This window comes from Bombus pyrosoma, linkage group LG13 (genome assembly GCF_014825855.1).
Source record: "Bombus pyrosoma isolate SC7728 linkage group LG13, ASM1482585v1, whole genome shotgun sequence".
In the NCBI taxonomy this organism is placed as follows: Eukaryota; Metazoa; Arthropoda; class Insecta; order Hymenoptera; family Apidae; genus Bombus; species Bombus pyrosoma.
Genome location: NC_057782.1, coordinates 10,852,349 through 10,873,560, shown reverse-complemented (window position 1 = coordinate 10,873,560; position 21,212 = coordinate 10,852,349). Strand labels below are relative to the sequence as shown.

General features: G+C 41.5%; 1 protein-coding gene and 1 long non-coding RNA gene across 4 annotated transcripts in view; one reads left to right on the top strand and one right to left on the bottom strand.

Annotated features, from left to right (window-relative positions):
* LOC122574448 (spermidine synthase) overlaps positions 1–21,212 on the top strand; it is a 189,949-nt gene that overhangs the window by 25,389 nt on the left and 143,348 nt on the right. The window lies entirely within an intron of this gene.
* The window catches only part of LOC122574455, a 58,713-nt gene that overhangs the window by 23,658 nt on the left and 13,843 nt on the right, over positions 1–21,212 (bottom strand). For both annotated transcript variants that reach the window (XR_006319065.1, XR_006319064.1), the window contains exon 2: positions 7,024–7,272. This is a non-coding gene — a long non-coding RNA (uncharacterized LOC122574455). The remainder of the gene's footprint in view (positions 1–7,023; positions 7,273–21,212) is intronic.

Sequence of the window (21,212 nt, the reverse complement as noted above, 5' to 3'; positions counted from 1 at the left end):
TAGATCATTTTGTTAGGGTAATTCTATTACGAGCATAATTGGAAGCTTCGCTTCTCGAATTCTATTCCGTTTAAATTTGTAGACGACCTGACATCAATTTTTTAATAATAAGCCACGCTTTAATCGGCTATCGCATTCGTCTCGAAAGTAACGACTTTCCACTTGGCTTTTTAATTACCGATAGAAATTCATTTATTTATTTAATTTATTGGTCTCGATTAAATCCCTTTCCTGGATCGATCTCTTCCTTTTACATTGCTTTAGATTAACAGGATATCGTTCATCGAATAGAATATTTTTAAAGAAAATTCTTTTTCGAAATGTTCTTCTATTATAAATTTTATATTTCGCTCTAATTAATTGCCCGTACATGGCACGTTCCTCTTTCGATATTGACTTTGTGATACGAAATTTCAATTTACAGCTGACATTTTCACATTTGGAATTTGCATAAATAATGTGACGATTAAAATGGCCGTTCCCACCTGGCCAATTTGTAGACCCTTTAAGACGTCCGCACACGTGCGTTATTATGGATCAGTCCAACCAATTCTGACAAGATCGTTTACATATTGCAAGACCGTCGTATTAGAAGTGGCAACTATAAAACCAAACATCTGGTTGTGCGCACATATCGTACATAGGTATACGCGAATTGGGATTATTAGTAATAGGGCATTAATTATAGCTAATTAAAAAATGATGACGATTCGTTGTTGATACAAACGTCCTTTTAAACCATTAAAGTCGCTGCAATTTCGAAGCGAACGAAATTGTACTTGGACGGAAACAGTGGAGCTGCGAAAATAGATCAATTGTCTCGTAAGAATTTGTGTCGCATGAGCAGATAGAAGTAGTCCCCTTTACAAGAATAGTTACGTAATCTGGAAACTGTAGGTCGAATAATAGATATGTTCGTATAATATACATATCATTGTATAATATAACAATAGGTATCTCGTCAGCGATAAAAGCGTAGAATTGATGGATGGTAAATTGACTTTTGCACCTGTTAAACACCGCGACGCGTGAGACGTAATTTAAAAAACGACTGCAACATTTCTTCGTGGGCTGTTCTCAAAGTCAGTGAACTCTTTGCATTCTTTTAATGAGCTCTTTTAAATTCAGGGCCTGCACGCTGGTCTACCACCTGCATTATGAGTGCAGACGTTCGTTATTTCACAATTACATATGAAATAATATCCCTACCGTTCCATCCCTTTCCTCTTTCGTTGTTGAATTTCGTAGCGACTTGATTTTTATTTTAATATCATGCACGATACATCGTATCTTGCAACGAGACTCGGTATTTCATACTGGCTCGTTCTCCTCTCGTAAAACGCAAGTTAATAATAAATTTTGTAACTCTACAACGCGATGAATCTGGTTGGAAAGATTACGACCAAGATTTCAAAAAATTCGTAAATTCGAGAACGCCGGGTCCTTTAGCAATAGACCAATCGATAAATTAAAATAGCTTTACAAGTTGCTGGCGAACAGCTAATTGCAATCGACGTTTTCCGATGGATGCTATCGATCCGATGATATTAACCGTGGAATCGCGATCATTTTTACTCGTACATTTTAAATCGCGAATGCCGAAATTAATGACGAGAACGACTCGGTCGCGTCGCGTCGCGTATAAATCACATTTTCCCAGGTTTCTGACCGCGTCTTATCTTATATCGTCAACACAGAGACGCGCTCGCAGGGAAGTTTAAACGGGCAAGATTAAAACATCGTCTGTGGGAAACACGAATATGCATTTTTCTCGTATTAACTGTAAATGATGGCCGACACAAACGTGTCCGTTCCACTCGTAATTCATTTTATATTTCCCCCGTTTCCTGTTAACCAACACGCGCGTGGAGAAACGCGTCGCAACATTACAGACCCTCGCCGTTCTTTATCTCTATCTCTATCTCATTCATAAAGGAGCATACACACATAAACGTCATGGCGAGCTCGTGATTCGCAAAAGCGTAACCGAATTTCCCTCGGTCTTTAATTTTTACTTCTTTTTCTGCACAATCTCTCCGTAGCGATCCGCTTTGTGGATTCACCTCGACTCTCTCCATTTCCGTACCGGAGAATCGGCTTTCTCCTCCCCCTTTCCCCCCCTTTTTTGTTTCCTCTTTTTATTTTTTTGCTCTTCTTGTTTTATCATAGAATCACCGTATTCGAGACTACGGGGCAAATTTTCGCGATACGCAGCTTAGCAGCACGAACGCGAAATTGCTGATGAACGTTTGCACGGACAAACGTAATTGAAGTTACAGGCTAAATGATACCCGTGAATGCTTTGATACTTTGACGATATCGATATGTATCGTTTCGTATTCGCGTGAAAGAAAGTTGAGAATAGTAATACGTTCGAAATTAAACGAATTGATTTTTCCAAATAACTTAACTACCTCGGACTAGATTTAATCCAGATGCGCTTGTCGTGTATATCTGGGTTAATTTAAAAAGAAATAAAATAAACGAGAAAAACACGATGTAGAAAAAAACGATCCTACCGCCTCGATGGTATTGGTATGTTGTACGTTGAATCCCCGATGGGTGAACGCTGAAGGAATCGATTGTACGCGACCCTGGCTCGCGTGGGCTCGTAGATTTTCCAGGATTTCGTAACCCAACAACGCAGCCTGGTTGCATGATGCAATCCTCGAGTGTAGGATGTGCTCTGGTGCGTGTTCAACCGCAAAGCAGGGACGTGCACAGGCGTGGGTATTCGCGTATTTACGCCCGCATCGGAGCGTTCGCGTTTGCGTTCGCGTTCTCGCTCGCACTCGCACCCGCGCCAACTGAGACGAGGTGTGCCCCGAATAACGGCACCGTTCTTGTACGCTTGAAACACGCGCAGGTATAAATAAGGTTTATGACGTCATCTTGCGAGCACAGAGCTTCGAATCCGTTCCGTTGTTCCAGTTCCTTCCTCGTTTCTCCCTCTCTTCTTCTTTCTTCTATTCTATCAACGCCGCCATGACTGCCATCCTCTTCCGCTTTTGTCGGCTACATACATCTAATATACAGAAATACATAAGCACAAGACGATCGTAGATATCGGCGATTATTCGTTTATTTTTTAACGGGCACGGGCCCTTTCGCGTCCAACATACGAGTGCACGAACCAAAGTATAAAAGAACGAGCGTTAATCTCGAGTTACGATTCCTGTACTTTCACATGATGCGAATGCTTTAAAGGAAGTTGGGGGATCCGTGAAACGAGTCGACGATTTCGCTAACGCCGTCCCCGGTTGAGCAACGTTTCTTGATACGATCGAAGTTACTTAAGTTAGTCCGGTATGGGGAGCGATACGAAGAAGTTGGCTTCTTCCAACGGATAATCCCGGGAGCATATAATTTCAGATGTTCTTTTCGAATATGTGGACGGTCAACGAACCGATAGAACATTTATATGGTTAAATTCGATAATTTCACAACAAGGTGACGATTTGAGAGATAGCTAGCTATCCAGACAACGATGCTTCCGACGAAGTTGATGGCTGTCGGTTTACGAATTAGAATAATATGATCTATCGAGTCGAAAGCCTGTGTATACACCGTGTTAGCCTGATGATCATTGCTCCTTTGATAAATAGCGGCGATACATCGTGAGATTTGTCATCGTTAATCTTGCTGCAAGGAAATCATGTTGCTCAAATACGACGTAGTTTTTGATCTCTAGATGTCTAGAATAAAGTAGCAGTAACTGTAGGAAGGCTCGATAAACGACAAATAATCGCAGGATTATATGTATTCGCTTCGGAAAGTGGCCGGTCGAAATCGTGGCTGTTTAGCATTCCACGGTTAATTACATCGTGAACGGTAACCACGGCGCGCGAGGGTAGCTACGTAAAATCGTGATTGTTATTTTTACCTTTGGCTGCTCGCTCGTTTCCACTTATTCGACCCAATTACGCGAAATCTAATTTTCCATGGGTCTCGACACGTGCGGTTTACCCGTGCCACCGGAACCAGTTCTCATTTTATAAAAGTGCCTGCCCGATTATCCAGAGGAAAGAGAGAACTGATACGAAACGCGACAAAAAAAGAAGAAATCCCGTTAGAACCCAGACAATCGTCGACTAGTTGCCAGTCAGATAAACTCTTAATTAATGCTATAATTAAGATCAAAGATTCGAAGCTTTAGCTGGCCTTTAACGAGAACCGGCCTCTATCCATTCAATCGGGTTACGGTGATTTATAAATTCATTCGTGTGTCTTATGGAAATTCGTTCAAAGTGTTTTTAGATATCGGAATAATGTACATGTGTCTCTTGAATTTTAATTTACTTGACTACCGATTAAGGTATACAAGATATGCAAGATGTCGCTGTTTTCTTCGCGAGTGGGACAGCGCTGTATAAAAAGTTCGGTCGCCTCGAAACGTATCGATATCGGGAGAAAAAAATATAAAACACTAACGATCAATTTCGAAAAGGTACATACGTATACGTACAGTCGTAAGTACGATAGAAAGTATTCGTAATTTCTTTGAAACGGAATAACGTTTTTAAAATTCGACCAAGCGATTTGAGCTTTTTCAAGTTAAGAAGCTAGAAGGATTAGTTTAGTAGATGACGCGTAAAAAAGTTGTCGAGAGAAATGCAATTGGTCTGAATCGCGAAGAAAAACGTAAAGCATCTTACTCGTTATCGCATTTTACAAGTTTTTTTTCAACGTAACGTTAACCGTGACGAAACTTGAAAAAGTGTATATATATATATATATTTAAACCGCTTACATTATATTACATCACTTATACAAAAAAAATTAGGAGATACGATAAACACTGTACGACCGAGGAATAAAAGCAGACCAGAATTTGCTCGTTTGGAAACAAAGATAAAGAGAGGCATATCTGTTGGGCCACAGATAAGAAACTTAATAAACGATGAAACTTTTACAAATAAATTAGATTAGACTTCATTTGGAAGAAACGAGGCAATGCTTCCTTGGAAAACGAAAATGGAAAATGGGAAAATTATATTGCGCATGAATCGATGGAAAGTACATTTTCTGCGCTCACGTTTGGATAATTTTCCTTCAAAGTCTGATAATGTGAGCGACGAATGGACCGGTAGAACGCTTCCATCGAGAAATCTATAATAGAGAGAATGCGGTATACATACTAAGGAAAGCACTTATTAACGATAATAAAAATTCATTATACAAACGTCGAACAAGTTGTAAATATCTTTAAATCCGAAGAGAAGAAAATTGCACAGCCCCGCGCCATGCACAACTGTTCCTCGTATTTCTTTTTTCGTTCGAACTCCAAGAAGATTAATCCCCGTGAATCGTAATCGCGGAGAAAAAAAAATATGGCGCGTTCCCGTGTAACAGCCGGTTTTTTCTCTTCGCACATTCTGTCTCCCCTTTCCATTTTCGAACCGCTCGAAACCAATTGAATTTTAACGACGAATCGTTAACAGAGCTGCCTGAATGCAGGTACATCGTCATTTCTAGCGGAGTTAGATAGGAAAGCACGAAATTCATCGAAGAATCCTATTATTTGTTTCGATTGTGAGACGATGAATACGCGCGAACCAAAAGATACAAAAACTTGCACGTTCATCGACGATCCACGTGTGTCGATCTTTTTCACAATTCCGAAAATTCACGACCTAGCTGTATACCGCTACTAATTGCGAATAGAATTTGATTGAAAAATTATTGAAAAATGTGATATGCATTTTATTTACGTTGCCTGATTGATTGGACTTTATTTCGATTGATTTGTTGGCTTTGAACGAAATTTTAGCGAATTTTAATATCATTTTTATAGGTAATTGAAATACTAATAATATGTTTCATGACTTTGTAGAGTTGTTTCATCGGTGGGCATATATTATTTACAGTGTAAAAATTTCGACGTTAAACTAGGTATTATGATACAAGATCTTTCGATCGTTTATTCGTTATTGTAAAAAAAATGTCACCTAACTCGCTCTGTATCGATCGTCTATAAACCTGTCGGAAAATAAATCGGTACAAAGTAATTTATTTTATTACCGCGTTCGAACGGCGTGCTAATTGAGTGGTGGTGCAATCTGTTGCAAGCTCGTCGATAATAATTATTGCTTTCTTCGCGTCGTAATCGACAGCGCTTATTTTCGAACGCTTGACGAGTGAAAATTCGATGCACGAACAGTCGAGGATCGCATACATTGGACGGAAAATTTTCATTTGCCAATTGTTTTAATCGCGATTTAATTATAAAACAGTTACAGAATTTCAAGTAACAGGTTGCTTTCTAAATATATATGTTTACAGATATGTTCAATTTTTATCGAAAACACGAATGTAATTTTTGAACGAACGTTCGTGTAATCGGGAACGGGAAATGAGTCACATAGGTGACTCAAAAACGTCGTTAAGTCGTAATTAATTCATGAATAAAGGCAGGCTTGCTCGCATGATGAACCTGAACGTGTTGAGTGTCATTAAGTCTCAGAAAGTTAACCAAGGACAACCAACACGTAACACTGTGACAATAATATAAAGCATAATGTCGAAGGCTAAATTCTTAATGGCAAGATGCGTTGATCGCGAAACCACGAACGACTCAACTTACAAGAGCGCAACAGCTTTTACCAATGTATCGTGCAAAAACAGTTTCAATCGACCACCTGTTTATTATTTAAACAAACCACAAAAAGAAAGAAAGAAGAATGTTTTCACGAATGAATCTGCGTAAAAGTATCGCACGGTCGCGAATCGAATCGCTCGCAAAGAATTGAATTCCAATGGAGGAAACGAAATCATAATATTTTCTCTGACGTTCTTTAGCCTGGCGTTTTCTGTAACGACCAAATCGCCGGCCAGATGCTGCACGTACGGTAGGCCAGCCTCGTAAATTATTCTTAAGTGCTAAACAACCTTGCGTTAAGTAACGTGCACAACCAGGCCGGAATATTCCTCTAATAAACGGACGTTTGTGCGCTCGAATTCCGTGAATTCGATGCTCGTGAATCAGCGTGCCAGGAATACTTGAATTAAAAATTTTATACGTACTTTGAGAACAGACTTCTGGAGAACCTTAGATCGCTCGAATATTTTAAGCTTGAAGCCCGAGCTCGTTCATTAACACCCTTGTCGCGAAATATAATTTCGCTTTGGCAAGTGTTACTATAGGCGTTCGATCACCAACTGCACGGATTGTGGCACCGGCACGAATTTTGGTCCTTCGCCGAACGATGGATAATTGATCAAGGGGTGATCACTCCCAAGGTTCACGGCGTTTGCAAAGCAACGGCAGGTCTCCTGGGAAATAGAAGGATACGTTCGAACGTTAGAAACATGTTGATATCCAAGACGTTTGAATAACGATACTTTTCCATGTACATATTGGCTCTATCGAGAGAAATTTTGTCAGATTTTTGACGCTCCGAATTTTCAAACGCGAACGTTCACTCCTTGATTACATGCAATATTCTGATATAATATCATAATATCTTTGAAACTAGAATTTTATTAAAAACGTATATAATGTTCCAAAGAGACCAAGAGATTGGAACACAAAAATCTACGCTCTTGGCCCGTTATTTTTTTGCTTCAACGATCAAAGAAATTCCACCCCGGTAAACGTTTAAACTCTACGCAGAAATAAAAATCCTGCAAATCCAACTGGCTCTCTGTAAAATATCACGTGCAATTTACATTTACGGCGCGCTACAAATTTAATACATAAATTTCATGCCAAGCACGGAGCCGTTTCGTTATTCAAAAAACCGACAAACAAGAGACAAAAAGAATAAAAAAGAAAAAAGCAACAAACAGGACAAAATGGCAAAAAAGCAAAAAAAGTTGATACGCGCAATGACAGGAATCGGATTCAACGAACAAGTAAACCGTTGTTAGTCCGTCGATGGCGCAAGCAAGTATTTTGTTTCTGCGTTCTCACATGTGTTTATGTTTTATACATTCTCTCTCTCTCTCTCTCTCTCTCTCTCTCTCTCTTCTACTTTCTTTTTTTCGTCGAACGAAGAAATCCCAATAAAAATTCGTATCGCGACTCAGTTTCCATTTCATCTTCGTTGAACAGCGATTATGATCCGATTAATGATCACCGGTTTTCCACACTTCACGACAAGATCGCCGTCGCATATAATTGCGTGACCGATCTCTCGGATACGATAACGACCAATTAGGTACAGTGTGCGTCGTAAGAAATTATTTCACCATTACTCGAGCTCGTTAATTTCCGGTTATTCAGATTTATCGCGTAATTCAATTAACAACACTCGGCAAGAATAATTAGATCGAACGACGGTACGACAATCCATTGATGTTCCACTGCTGCTGTTTCCGTTGCAACGCGTTAGCCAAGGAAATTATTCAAGTAATTAAACGGATCGAATGCCAACTATTCTTGGCCGTTTCTTTCGGCGTAGAAGTTCCGATGTTCTTAATATACGACGTATACGCTTCTCAAAATTTCTCAAAGCAGGTATACGAGTTCTTCGTGAGCCAAATCAAATTCCGATCAGCTCCATTTTTTGAAAATTGATCAATTTTACTGGCAGACGTTCGCATCCCTCGTAATCCGGCAACGAAGATTCGTTGAAACGAACTTCGCTGGGTTAACTGGACTCGTTTATCGTAGACCGTACGCTAATACCGCTAAACCAGACCGAGTGATTTGACCGATCGAACGCATCATCTTTGCACGAACGACTGCGCGATTCTTCATAAGTCTTATGCAAATCTAAAGATAGCCGTAAGCGAACGGAATCTAAGAAAAATGCAAATTCAGCTGGTCGAGATCTCCGTCGATCTGGCAGAACGTTCAACCAGGTCGTTGCATAAAGAAGAGAAAGAGCGAAAGATCGAGCTCCGGATCGAGGTACTACAGTACGCGTTTCGTTGGTTCGACGACGATGATAGGCGTGTTACGCGTGGGCGGCTCGTCAGTGTTTCCTCGACAAAGGAGAACACGGTTGTCGGTGGTTGACGTGTGATCGATCCGCCGGATCGCTGCTCGATCATGATTTACGCCCCCATAAATAATGGCTCCCTTTGCGCCTCCGTGCGATCCTGTCACAGGAATCTATGCACAGGAACGACGATCGCGCCGCGGCCATCCAGTGCTCGGTCATCGATCCGTCAAACTGTCGATTCCTCGCTCGCCCGGAGCGATGTTACGCGGCAAACAGAGTGGAGATGCGTGTCATAAGCAACCGGAGGATACGCTGCGTATCCCGTGTAAACTGTTATTTTCCATGTTAAATGGCTGTTGTCGGGAAACATTAGAAGACGAGATAAGAAATATACGGCTTCGTTTCGAAAGAACCAAGTACGCTATACACAACTATAGGATTGAAATTTCTCGGACATTTTTTATTCTCCTCGTGCGAAAATTTATAACTACGCCCCCGCGAGACTGAACTTTCCAGTAATCGAATATTTATAAAAAGTCAAGCGAGAAATTTGTAAAAATTGTACGACGAACGAGATACAGCGCGTCGAGTGCGATCGAGAGAAAAAGAAAAAAGGCCAAAAGCAAAGCCTAGACTCGAACGAATCGACGTTTGTCGCGTTTACTCGTCCGAGGAAATGTTCAATTGAATTACCTAACGAACGCGATTAATCACGATTTAATAGCGCATAATGACGTAATAATTTTGCACAGTGCGTGCTGCGATCGATCGTCGGTGACCATTACAACCGGTTGTACCATAATAAACGATGCCAATCTCGCAGGAAAGTACGTAAAACCGGAGATCGTTAAATCGTCCTCGAATAAAACTAAATGAAAACACATCGGCCCCGATGCGTGTGCTCTTTTTACGACCGCGGCCGTGCTTTCGTTCGATTTAATATTTAATGAACATTCGAGTAGCTGAACACGCGCCATTACATCTCGCTGTTAACGAGCACGCGTGTTTACATAATAATTAGTAAACGGAACTGCTATCTTCTCGAGCGAAGAAATTTGACCAACCGTACGGGCTCTTATGAAAATTCTAACGGAAATCGGTCATTAAAAATTACGCTCTATCGATAAATTGCAATGTACGCGCGAAATTTGAGACGATTAAATCCGTGTAAATCATTGTTTTCATCCGTTCCTTCCTAACAAAATTACAAACGAGACAGGATATTATTTTATCCTAACTGTCGTGTGTATATATATATATATTATCACAACTGTTAGACCGAAAGCTGAGAAATAGCGAAAAAAAGAAAAAAAGAAAAAAAAAAATACAGTTCGTTATTATCGTCCACGAGGATCGTGATATAATAGTCTCGTTAAAAATTTCATTGTGCCCCTTTAATCCCGACGCCCCTTTAACTTTGTGTGCCACGTAAAAGCATAATCGCGGCCCTTACATAGTCATCATCGTCAGACGCTGAGGCAGCGAACTTCGTCCTTATCCGGCTATCTTGGCCGCCTTCGGAAACATTAATCACCCAAAGTATCGCAGCAGGTAAAATTTCGTTCCTGCGATTTCCAAACGTTACTACCTCACTTTTCTATTCGTTTTCGAGACGAATCGTAAGATCGAACGGTAAAACCGTACCTTTTCTATCCTTTATCTCCCAATAAACAAGGACCAGACGGTCAGCTACAATTGCATCAGCTGTTCGGATTTTGAACCTTTTTCTCTTCGTTCTCGGTGGCCTTTTTTCACGATCCCCAACACGCCTGCAGGATATGTTTCAACGAAATTTCAGCTGGTTCACACCTGTCCTTAACAGGTGATGAAGTTCCTGCCAAGCCGCCTGTCCTCGTGAAAACGTTCTTAAACTTACACGGAGGATGGCCCTTTCTTCCCGATCGTGGAACGAGAATCGACGATGAGAAACTCTACGCGCTTGGACGGTGTAAATTTATCTAGCCACGTGTCTTTACGGTCCTCTGGCCGCTATTAGGTGGCTTGCAATCGAGTAAATCTCGAGTAGATAGAGTCGTAGTGTATTCGATCGGACTTTTGTAGCGTTGGAATTCAAAGCTTCGCCTTAGACAAGCGTTACCATAGAGAGCGAGCTAAATAATTGCGGAGCTAACAAACCGCGAAGGAAAGATTGTCGCGTAAATATCAGAAATCGGGCGAAGCGGTTAATCGTGCAGACCGGTTGCTGTAAACGTCGCTGTAGGTAAAAAAGCGACAGGTAAAAAGAAGCAAATTCCGTACATTTAAGCGAGAATCGCACGGAAAGAAGATAATAAAAATGTAGGAGACGGCGTCGTGGAGTGCAAGCGTTCGTAACTCGACGTGGGTGTTGTCTGCAAGGACACACGGACGCGCCTCGTGTAATTCCACTCGAGGTCCACAAAGAGGAGGAAGAAGTCGAAGAGACAGAAAGAGGTAGAGAAAGAGGTAGAGAGAGAAAGAGAGAGAGAGGACAGGGAAGGACAAAGAGAGAAAAAAAGTATGTATGTATTGTATGTATGTACGTATGTATGTATCTGGTATCGCGATATCTCGAGCGGAGGCGGACTGCCAGAGAAGCAAGAACTTCTGGATCTCGATTTACGGATACTTAAAGCACACCCACGAGTATAGTCTTCTCCATAGACATTAAGGAAAAAAACATCGTCTCGATATTGATTATTGTCGACCTTGGGCTTAGTTACGTCGAAGAGCTATCGTCACGCGGACTTCATTCGATCGACTTTGAGAATCTTCTAGTCTCTCGCTTAACGTTGCTTCCTTTTTTTATATTTACAATGCCGTAGGGAAGTTTTAACAAGTCCGATGTAAATAGATAAATTTGGATAATTCGTTGGATATCTCTCGTTCTTTTTTTTTTTTTTTCACAGTTTTTTAATTAAGATGAAGCGTAGTCGATACTCGAACGATAGAAAGAAATCAACGACCTGACGATTCCTTCCTTAAACAACATTTTCACGTTAAGTGGCGTTCAGATGGTGGAAGATGGTGGGATAATCGTTTGCCAGAAAATTATCTACAGTTATAGACGGTGCTATAACCACGCTAATCCTCTGTCAATAGCGCAGACTCTATTTGACTTGACGTAACTTGCACTGTAGTGAAATCGGCCGCCTCGAAACGATTAAGCAACCAAAGTGGTCACCTCAAACGAGAATAGTTAACGCGTTTAACTAGTTACCCGCTGTTTCATTATACACCTCAAAATGGGTTTATTTAACACCTGTTAAGATTCGCCCTAAGATCAACCATGCCGATGTTTAACCAAATCGATACGTCCTTACGTCCTGCAACTTGAAATTGCTTTGCGAGTTCCGTGCAGGTTGAATATCTAATACAAGATATCTCGGCCGGTTTATTTAAAAAGTCGCACGTTCAACAAACGCAACTTGGACATTTACGTAAAATTTCGTCCTTTGATCAATGAAATTGCGAGCACGAATATTCAGGGTAAGCTAATGACAAAATCGACGCCTATAGAGGAGATTAAAAACTCGTTATGGAAGATATTCGTAAGCTTATCAGTTTTGCGTTACGTCGCAATAATTGGTACGAAAGAAAAAAATTGCGGATGTTGTTCGAGCTGAAATCATAATTGCGTTCAGCGCGCTTCCCAACGCGATTTAATTAATGCAAAGTTTGCGAAAGGGAAAGATGAGGTAGACGAGGAGAATGTTCGAGATAAGCGGGCGAAAGCGCAAGGAAAGAAGTTATCCTCGAAATATCGTGTTTGTTGTGCAAACGGGCTTTAAGTTCTCGAAAATGTTACAGTCTCTGGTAATTTACAGGACGAAATTGGAAAAGGGATATAAAACGAAGTTGTACTCCTTGTTTCAATATTTATTGTCAGGCTTCCTAGACGCGCTCTATTTTTGAGCAAATTCGTAACGTTAGCGCATGGTATACGATTAGATTGACACGGATTCGGATAATAATTATATAGTCGAGAATTGTTTAAGTTTCAACTAAAAGGCAACTCTGTCGAGAACGTACAGAAGATCTTTCACTCACATTGCTATTTATCGCTGTTTGCGAAACATCGTAAAAGCGAACGCAGATTACAACAGTTGTTTATTATCCGCGGATTACCTGTCAATCGAACAACGAGGAATTTCTCTTACCAAGGACGATGTTAAACTTCCCATTTTTTTTTTTCTTTTTTTTATTAACGCGTTAATCGCATCGCGATGAAAACATTTATTCACCGTGTTTTGTCTGTTTCTCTTTTTTTATTCCGATGCCTTTTATGGAAACTCTTGCCGCAGACAAGTATTTGCACGCGTCAACCGCACAATGTTTCCACCGGAAATGTTGGTCGTTTGTGCCATGGAATGGCTTGTATTATTCGAAACAAATGACGTTTAAAATAAAGAAAAAAAGAAAAAAAAAAGAGAAATACGCACAACGAAAAAGAAAAAGACTATAGATCGTTTGAAAGGGGCAGATCAAACGCGTGCGCGCGTTTCGATTATAGTTTTTCGGAAAAAAACGTTCGTTCCCCTTTTACTCTCTTTCTCGTCTTTATTATCTTGTCTGTTATATACGCGTATACATACCACGGGGACAAAGAAATAGAAACTTGATTTCGAGTGACTTAGATATATCCGAGCAGGAGATAATTTTACATGCAAAAATGAACGGAAGCCTCACGCTCGAGAGAATAGAATTCGAAGCATGTACATTATTTTCTCGAAAACTTTCTTCTTTCTTCTCGACTTATTTTTCCACGTAGAATAATCCAACGCTCGCCTATATCTAATATCGGCCTGTACAGTGTGCATAGCCCTTGGACAGGATTCGGTCGCTTTTCAACGATAGGCATCGTGGACGCGTTGCTTATTTTAACTAACAACAGTCAAATGCAATTACGTCGGACCCCATGCCCTTGCCGGAAGCGCCCACATAAACGAGCTCTTGTATCCGCTCGCCTCGTCGTAAGGTCGTGCGCCGCATACCTGACGCATGACGCCAAGTTTTTAAGATACGCTTACTATTTGACCGACGGTAATGTCGAACCAACCAACGAAATCGTGCAACGTAACGACGATCAACCCATTTGCATCTCTAACGCGTATACGCGTTCGATTTTCCTGCTCGCTATTCCTCGCGCTTATAGTAATGCTGTTCGTATCGTGTAAGGTGTCGTTGAGCATTAGGAGAAAAATTAGGAAAAATTGGAAAAAATTAAATATTACGACGAATAGAGTAGTAGTCGTTGCGTTTTTAAAGTTTCGACAAAGTCGGTGACCCGAACCTTTTGTATCGTCCTTGTTAGATATAACGAAAGAAAATTTGTTTCGTAATAAGGCTATATTGTTCATTTTTGCCTATGATGCAAATGGGTTCGGTCGCATTTCACGGTCCGTCAATTCGTCGATAGCATTGTGCGCCATTAACCTCGGTATCGCGCGGCTAGACTCGCTTTTCGTTCGCCGTGAACGCGAGAATGGTTTCTTAGAGGGATTCCTTTTAGAGGCCTCGACGAGAACGTTGGATACAATTGATCAACTCGATGCTAAAATAAGCAACGCGTTTGTTATTCGCTCCGGCGGGGTTTAAATAGAAGCGGCGGAATGAATGACGCGAGTATGAAACCGGAGAATGTGTGTGCGTCGCTTGCTATACTCGATTGAATGGTCGTGGGCCTTGAAAGGAGTTCTACGAAATTCAAAATTCTAGTTTACAACGAATGGGCACGAACGCTGATAATATGCGATACTATCGCTCTACGTTCGTGTAAACAGTTGTATAGAGACGATTCGTAGAGAAAGAAAGAGATCAGTGTCAAAACTACTCAAGACTGATGCGATACGAAATTAGCCATCGAGATCGATTTAAATTTGACGATTAGAGTCTTTCAAGGTAGATATCTTTGATCTTCTAACTCTGGAAGAAGGAAGAACGTTCGTTTCGAGGTATGGAAATTATCTTCCACCGTTTGTCGTTACGACACCTACGATATTTGTTTAACTCGGACTCTCGCACAATTATAGCTGTTATGTTCGCGCAACCGATCGTGCTTCTAATTGATGAAATTCGCCTGACTGCTATAGCGGAAGTAATTTCACGCCAGCGTTTTATGATTTCTTTTCACGCCCAAGTATTTTCTAACTTCCCGTTGTTATTGCTTTGTGGCTTCCATTACCATCGATCGTACCTTGGACTCTATTTTGGACAAGCGATATAAAAGTTTAGGCCATCGAACATCAAGCAGCGAAATAATACGATAAAGCATTTTAAAGTTCTAGTCGAATCGTTTTTTCGAATAACGTATAGCTTAAGAGATATTTTCGTGAATCTATTAAAATAGGGCGCCCTGTATGTATATTTATATCGGGGCAGAGCGTTTGAATTATTCTTTGGTTCCTGAATGTCGAGTCACGTTTACGCCGTGTTCTCGGTTTTGCGCCGCGACAAACACGCGTGAATCACTGGCGTATTACGCAATGTTACGAGCAGAACCGTGAAAACGGTGATGCGTATAAAGCGCTGTGTACTTTATATCTTTTCATCGCTCGTCCGCCCAAAGAAAAGTCGATTAGATTCTGCTCCATTTCTTCCTGCCACACTGTGCACTTAATCGAATTTTTATTCTACGGGAATCGAAGATTAGATATGCATGAACACGTGGTATACTACATATATCTATATGTAATATACACATCTCGTATTGATATCTAGTATACTAATGTCTTTTACGTAATGTTCTATTGTTTTAGAATATTATTCTTTTAGTAGCAGAACTTTTGTGAAAGAAAAAAAAAAAAAATACCAACGCGCTTCGAAGCTAACGAGTTGTAAAAATTTGTTGGATTTTAAATTTCTAATTGATATTGCACGCATATACATGTATACACACCATATATATATATATATATATATAGTCAGAAGATTCTCGGAAATCTCTCCGTAACGAACTGAGACTCGTTTAATGCAACAGTTGCGTTACAACTGCATCCATTATCATGGTAATCGCTACGATCTCCATACAAATTATTTTAAACGCATCTAGTTGTCCGCTACGTATAATCACGCTTCTAACATAGCTATCGACGATTACGTCCGTTGAGTTAGCAACTGAATGCTTAGAAAAAAGATGGAAGAAACATGCAAGTTCTTTCGGACTCGTACGACGGTATAATACGTAATATGAGATAATTCCCATTGCAAAGTTATGCCACGACATAGCATATTGTGGTTCTCCAACATACCGACATCTTTCGCGACACATACAAGCCAAGTATTGGTCGTTACAGTTTCTTTTTTCTTTCTTTTGTGTCACTCAACATGAATTCCAATGACAAGCTCGTCAAGGACACGCCACGACAGCATTGCACTCTACCAACAACTCAACGTCGCTCTTGCCAGTCACTTAAATAATAGCTTGTGGAGCACTGTTGGTCGTGTTGTTGTTTTAACGACGAGACTACTTGATATTGAAACCGTCAAAAAATATATTTTAAAATATTTATAAATATGATACAAAATACAGAGTCAACCGTAGATCGCTCGATACTGGTCGTTATAAGAATGTTCGATAAGAACGCTCGATACTAACTCATTCGCTAAGGACTTTTACTGATCGCTGATAAAAATGCTCAAGACTGAGACTGAAAGCTGGTCGTCTTAACGATCGCGTTCGTTTATTTATACCGAACGGGGAAGTACCGGAAAGTTTAAATTCTACTTCGGTTGACGGTTGCGCGTAGCGGTGAAAAATTGTCTTGCCCGGAGTTTGTTTATTATTACATTTCGTATATTGTAATGGCGTTGATACTCCGAGGCAAAACAATGACACGGTTGGAATTGTCCTCTAGCTCATGTGCCGCTACAAGCTCAAGTAACAACACCATTGCGTTCTAAAAACGTCTAACCTCAGTGAATTTAGACTTTCGACAGGGAAACATTTGGCTTACGAGTACAGAGATCGATTCTTCGATTTGTTTCACGATCGTAGCGTTTCACGAAATCGAGTCACGTTCGCTTTAAAAGCGTTTCGTCTTATTCGAAGCGGCGCGGCGATTTACGTTGATTTATTTAGGCGAATCGTTCGAATCAAACGCGAAAAACGGAGATTAGGCTTCTTGAGAATAAAAATTCCCGCGGATATTATATTTTGTTGCATTTGCAAGAGTCGACGACGTATCTCATAATTGTTTCACGTCGTGTTAAAACCCGATCGATGGGCAAAGATGTTAGACGATGCGAGAATGACGCGCATAAAGCTTCAATTTTCGATGTCGAGTTACGAGAAAATTACTATCAAGTAAAAAAAGAACAGAATACCCGAGACTCCTTAGCCTCTGAGCGATACAATTTTTAACCACTGTATGCCAAATTGGTCAGACCACGACTCTCACTCTTGGCTCGGAAAAATATATTTCAATTTCGAAGCGTTTCGATGTCTTCGTACACGCAAGACATCCATCGGCTTCGATCGTCGCTCATTACGATAGCAAAACGCGAGAACTCGATGACGAGAGCATCGCTTGCATGAAATAACAGTTGAAACCTTGATGTCACGTCGATCCGAGACACGGTTAGTCATTCAATAATCATTTGTTTCAATTCCTCGCCTCGGAAGAACGAGTTCAACTCAACGACCTCTGCTCCAATTATTATTGGCCGTGTAATTCTCATGCCATGCCACCGTTCTGGCACTCTGATATTTCACGTAATTGTGCAATCCCGACAAGCCACGACGAACCTTGAACGTAGTACGTACATCCTCGGTAAAACGGTCGCGCGACGGAACACAACGAGTCATTGTGATCGTCGAAACGAGAGCGACCAAATGGAGCCGCATAATGGCCGGCCTGTGTGTATCACCGTTGACGACCGACCAGTTCCTCGTTATCCTGTTGGAGGCTCGTGAATCACTCGACGTGCGAGAAATGACGAATTAGCAGCGTCGATAGACGGAATGTTAGTCAGGAGGGGGGATCGTTAGTCACTTCGCGAGCTTCTCCTTACGATCTTACAACCGCTTTATTCTTCTCTTTTCATGTCATTTTCTCTCTCTTTTTCGTTCCGTTCTTTCCTGTTTCATATACGTGCGATCAACTAATTACTTATGCTATTCGATTTTGAAATAATTTTCGAGACACGAAGAACGTACGAGGGCATAACTAACTTGCATTTTGCTTAAACTTTATTCGTCAAAAACTCGCCGCCTAAAATCTAACGCGTTATCAGAATTTGATTAATTAATTCGACCCGTACTAACAAATTGTGACAGATACGGGCAGCGGAGTTACGGGTAGAGGAGATCGAGTCTTGCACCACTCGTCAGTCGAGTGCACGTGTACTCGATGGAACTTCAACAGTTCAGTTTGCACCACGATTTTCGATACATGTACTCCGTCCTATATTTTCTGCCTGAGAATTGAAGTTCTTCGAGTCATCAATTTTTCATCGTTTCTAACTTCAGCGGATATTTCCATTATTCGGTATATTAAACAAAATCCTTACGACTGTCTCCGAATCTCTGTAAAAAGATAAAAGAAAGAAAAAAAAAGATTTTTCAAGCAAAACCTTAATCGAGGTTTGAAATTAAATAATTCTATCTCTTCCGCTATCGATTATTCCCGACATTTTATCGAATTTTAAGCTCTCGCGATTTTATCCTCCATTCCCGCTACTTCCTATTGATTCGTATTATCATCGTATTATCATTGTCAGTATCGACTTGGCCGCTTGCCTTTATCTAATGCCTCGCACGCACGTGCGATCGCTTGTTCGTTACATCGAACGAATCGACTCTTCTTTTTATTCATTTCCTCTGAGAATTTTTTACCAGCTTCGTCGTTCGTTCTTTTTCGTTTTTTCTTTTGCCTTCCTTCTTTGCGGCTTTTAACCGAATAGACGACAACGGACGCTAGTTCGAGACTACGGGTTCTTCGTAACCCCGCCGAAGGCTGATAAAAGAGGAAACCGAAGAAAGAACCGTGGCAAAGTTTACCCTGAAAGTCTTTCTTGAAAGCGAAGCGTCACGGAAGATTGTTTTACCTTGTCTGAACGGTGAAACAACCGATGTTGTAGATTAATGTTCGCCAATGTATAAAAGAAAAATGGCGAGAGCTTAGAGAAAAGATATCACGTTACAAAGGGAAGAAATTTTCTTGGGCAATTATCTATAGAGAATGGTTAAAAACGACAGTCTTGCCAAGTTAAAAACGCATCTTCATCGTGATTTTTTAGATAATTCGCTTTTTAATTTCGATAAGAGCACCAACGCGATGAAAAGGCGAGAATAGAATTGGATCGGATCGGTTAACCATAATCGTCGGAGTTCGTACTAAACGAGTCAGCTTGATAGTCAGGTTCGCACGTCGAACTTCCGCGTCGGGTAGGCGTCGGGCACGCGGAAGCGGCGAATCGCCAGGACGACCACGTGCTCGGTCAGGTTTCCGTCCTCGTTTTCCATGCGACCCCGTCGCGTCGCGTCGCGTCGCGTCGTCCCGTAGCTTGTGTACACGTCGTTAGCAGCCACTTGTCACAAATCCACTTCAATTTCACGCGACGTAACGCGGTCTTTCCATTTTCTTTTTCCCTACTGTTGCCTTCTCCTTCCTTTCCCTCTTCTTCTATCTCTCTCTCCCTCTTCCTAGTACCTTTGTGTCATTTTTACTGCTTCTTAAAGCGAACAGACTTCCCTGTTTTTCTCTGTCGTCTCTCCGCAACGAGAGTAAACTCGGACCCAAGAACACGGCCATTCCTCTTTCTGTCTATCGCCGCTAACAAGACGGTCGATTCAAATTGCCCGCAGCATTGTTTCTACCTCAACCTATGTCCCTTTTACCCGCTGTAACTCTCGTTCTTCTTTCCTGACACCGCGTCCCACTGTCGAGCTGCGCGTTTCCTCTCCACTCTTGTTCCGCCGAGCGCAGCGATGATTACCGGCCCGTGAAACATCGACGAGGATTCGAACGATTCGATGGAAATTACGCGCAACGAGTCTCGACTTGGGTCAGTTCGCAGGTTAGACGTCGTCTCCTCGTCCTTTCGTTCCCTCCTTTCTTAATCGTTTCATCCTCGGTCTCGTATCCTCTCGGATACGTCGCAGGGTCGCGAGGCCCTTGGTTTATCGACTATCATTATGTGTTTACTTTCGTATAACTCTACACCAGGTTGTATGTAGGTTGTAATTTGTTGAACGGGATAGATGGAGTATTCGAGGGTAAGTTCGTCGACTTCGCTTGGACTGATTTTGTGTTTGGAAGGTTTTGAGACGCAAGCAGGAGAATTTCACAAGGACGAATGAATTGTCCGCTGTAACCGAAGAGTCGAAACGACGAACAACGACTGTCATAGCGGGAAGATGTAAATTTTATACGGTGGAAGAATCCCGCCGTTACGCTTTCTTGTCTCCCATAAACGACACGAAGATCGTAAGAAACGGGATCAGCGATAAACGGGAGAATGGCCTATCGTGTTTGCGAAGCCTGCCGCCTCTAAGAAGTTGGCGAACCGTTTCTTCCAAAGTTCGGCAGCGTGACGCGTGTGTGCAAACTTATCAAACTTTAAGATTGCACGGCAACTTCATAAACGTCTCTCGCCTAGTCTCTGAAATTTCTGACAGGCAAGACAAACGTGAGCGCCCAGGCCACTCGCTCGATCTGTCCTCGGAAACGAGCCACACGCGGGGGAAAACTTTTTGCCGCCGATCTTTCTGCATCGAATTTCCGCGAAATCTCGTTCGATTCGGCGTGTCAAGCGCGTCTGGTCGGAATAAGAAGGATAGCAGGCAGCAAGTAGCTGGCTATGCTTCTCGAAGATGCTGATAGAAGGGGAGGCTGTATCCATGGCAGCTTTAATTCTGTCTGTAGGATGGCTTCCATCGTTTCGCCTGTGCCTTCCTTTTATCGAACCCTTAACGCGAGGAAAGCTCGATGTCTCGCTATGCTTCGAGCGTCTATTCCTCCTAAGATTCGCCGGCTCCGCTATTACAGAAGCGTTCTTGATTTATAATTATTTTAATCGACGTCGTTTTTCCGCGATATTTGGACTCGGGATCTGAAAACGACAAATGGTTGGAAAATAAAAGTAAACGGCGCGTGAAATTTAACATTTAACCCTTTAATATCGCGTCGCAATATCGAGCGATCGATGTTAAACATTATTGACGTCGAAAAAGCACTGTTCGATGCGTCCATTTTTTTATGCGACGCACCAAGCGCTATCGATAAATTAATAACAAGCACTATTAATTCCCCTGGTGATGGACCGATCTCGCTGGCGAGTCCTTGATCGAATGAATTTTTGAAAGCTTTGAAAAAAAAAAAAAGGGACAAAAGCGAAAAGCGC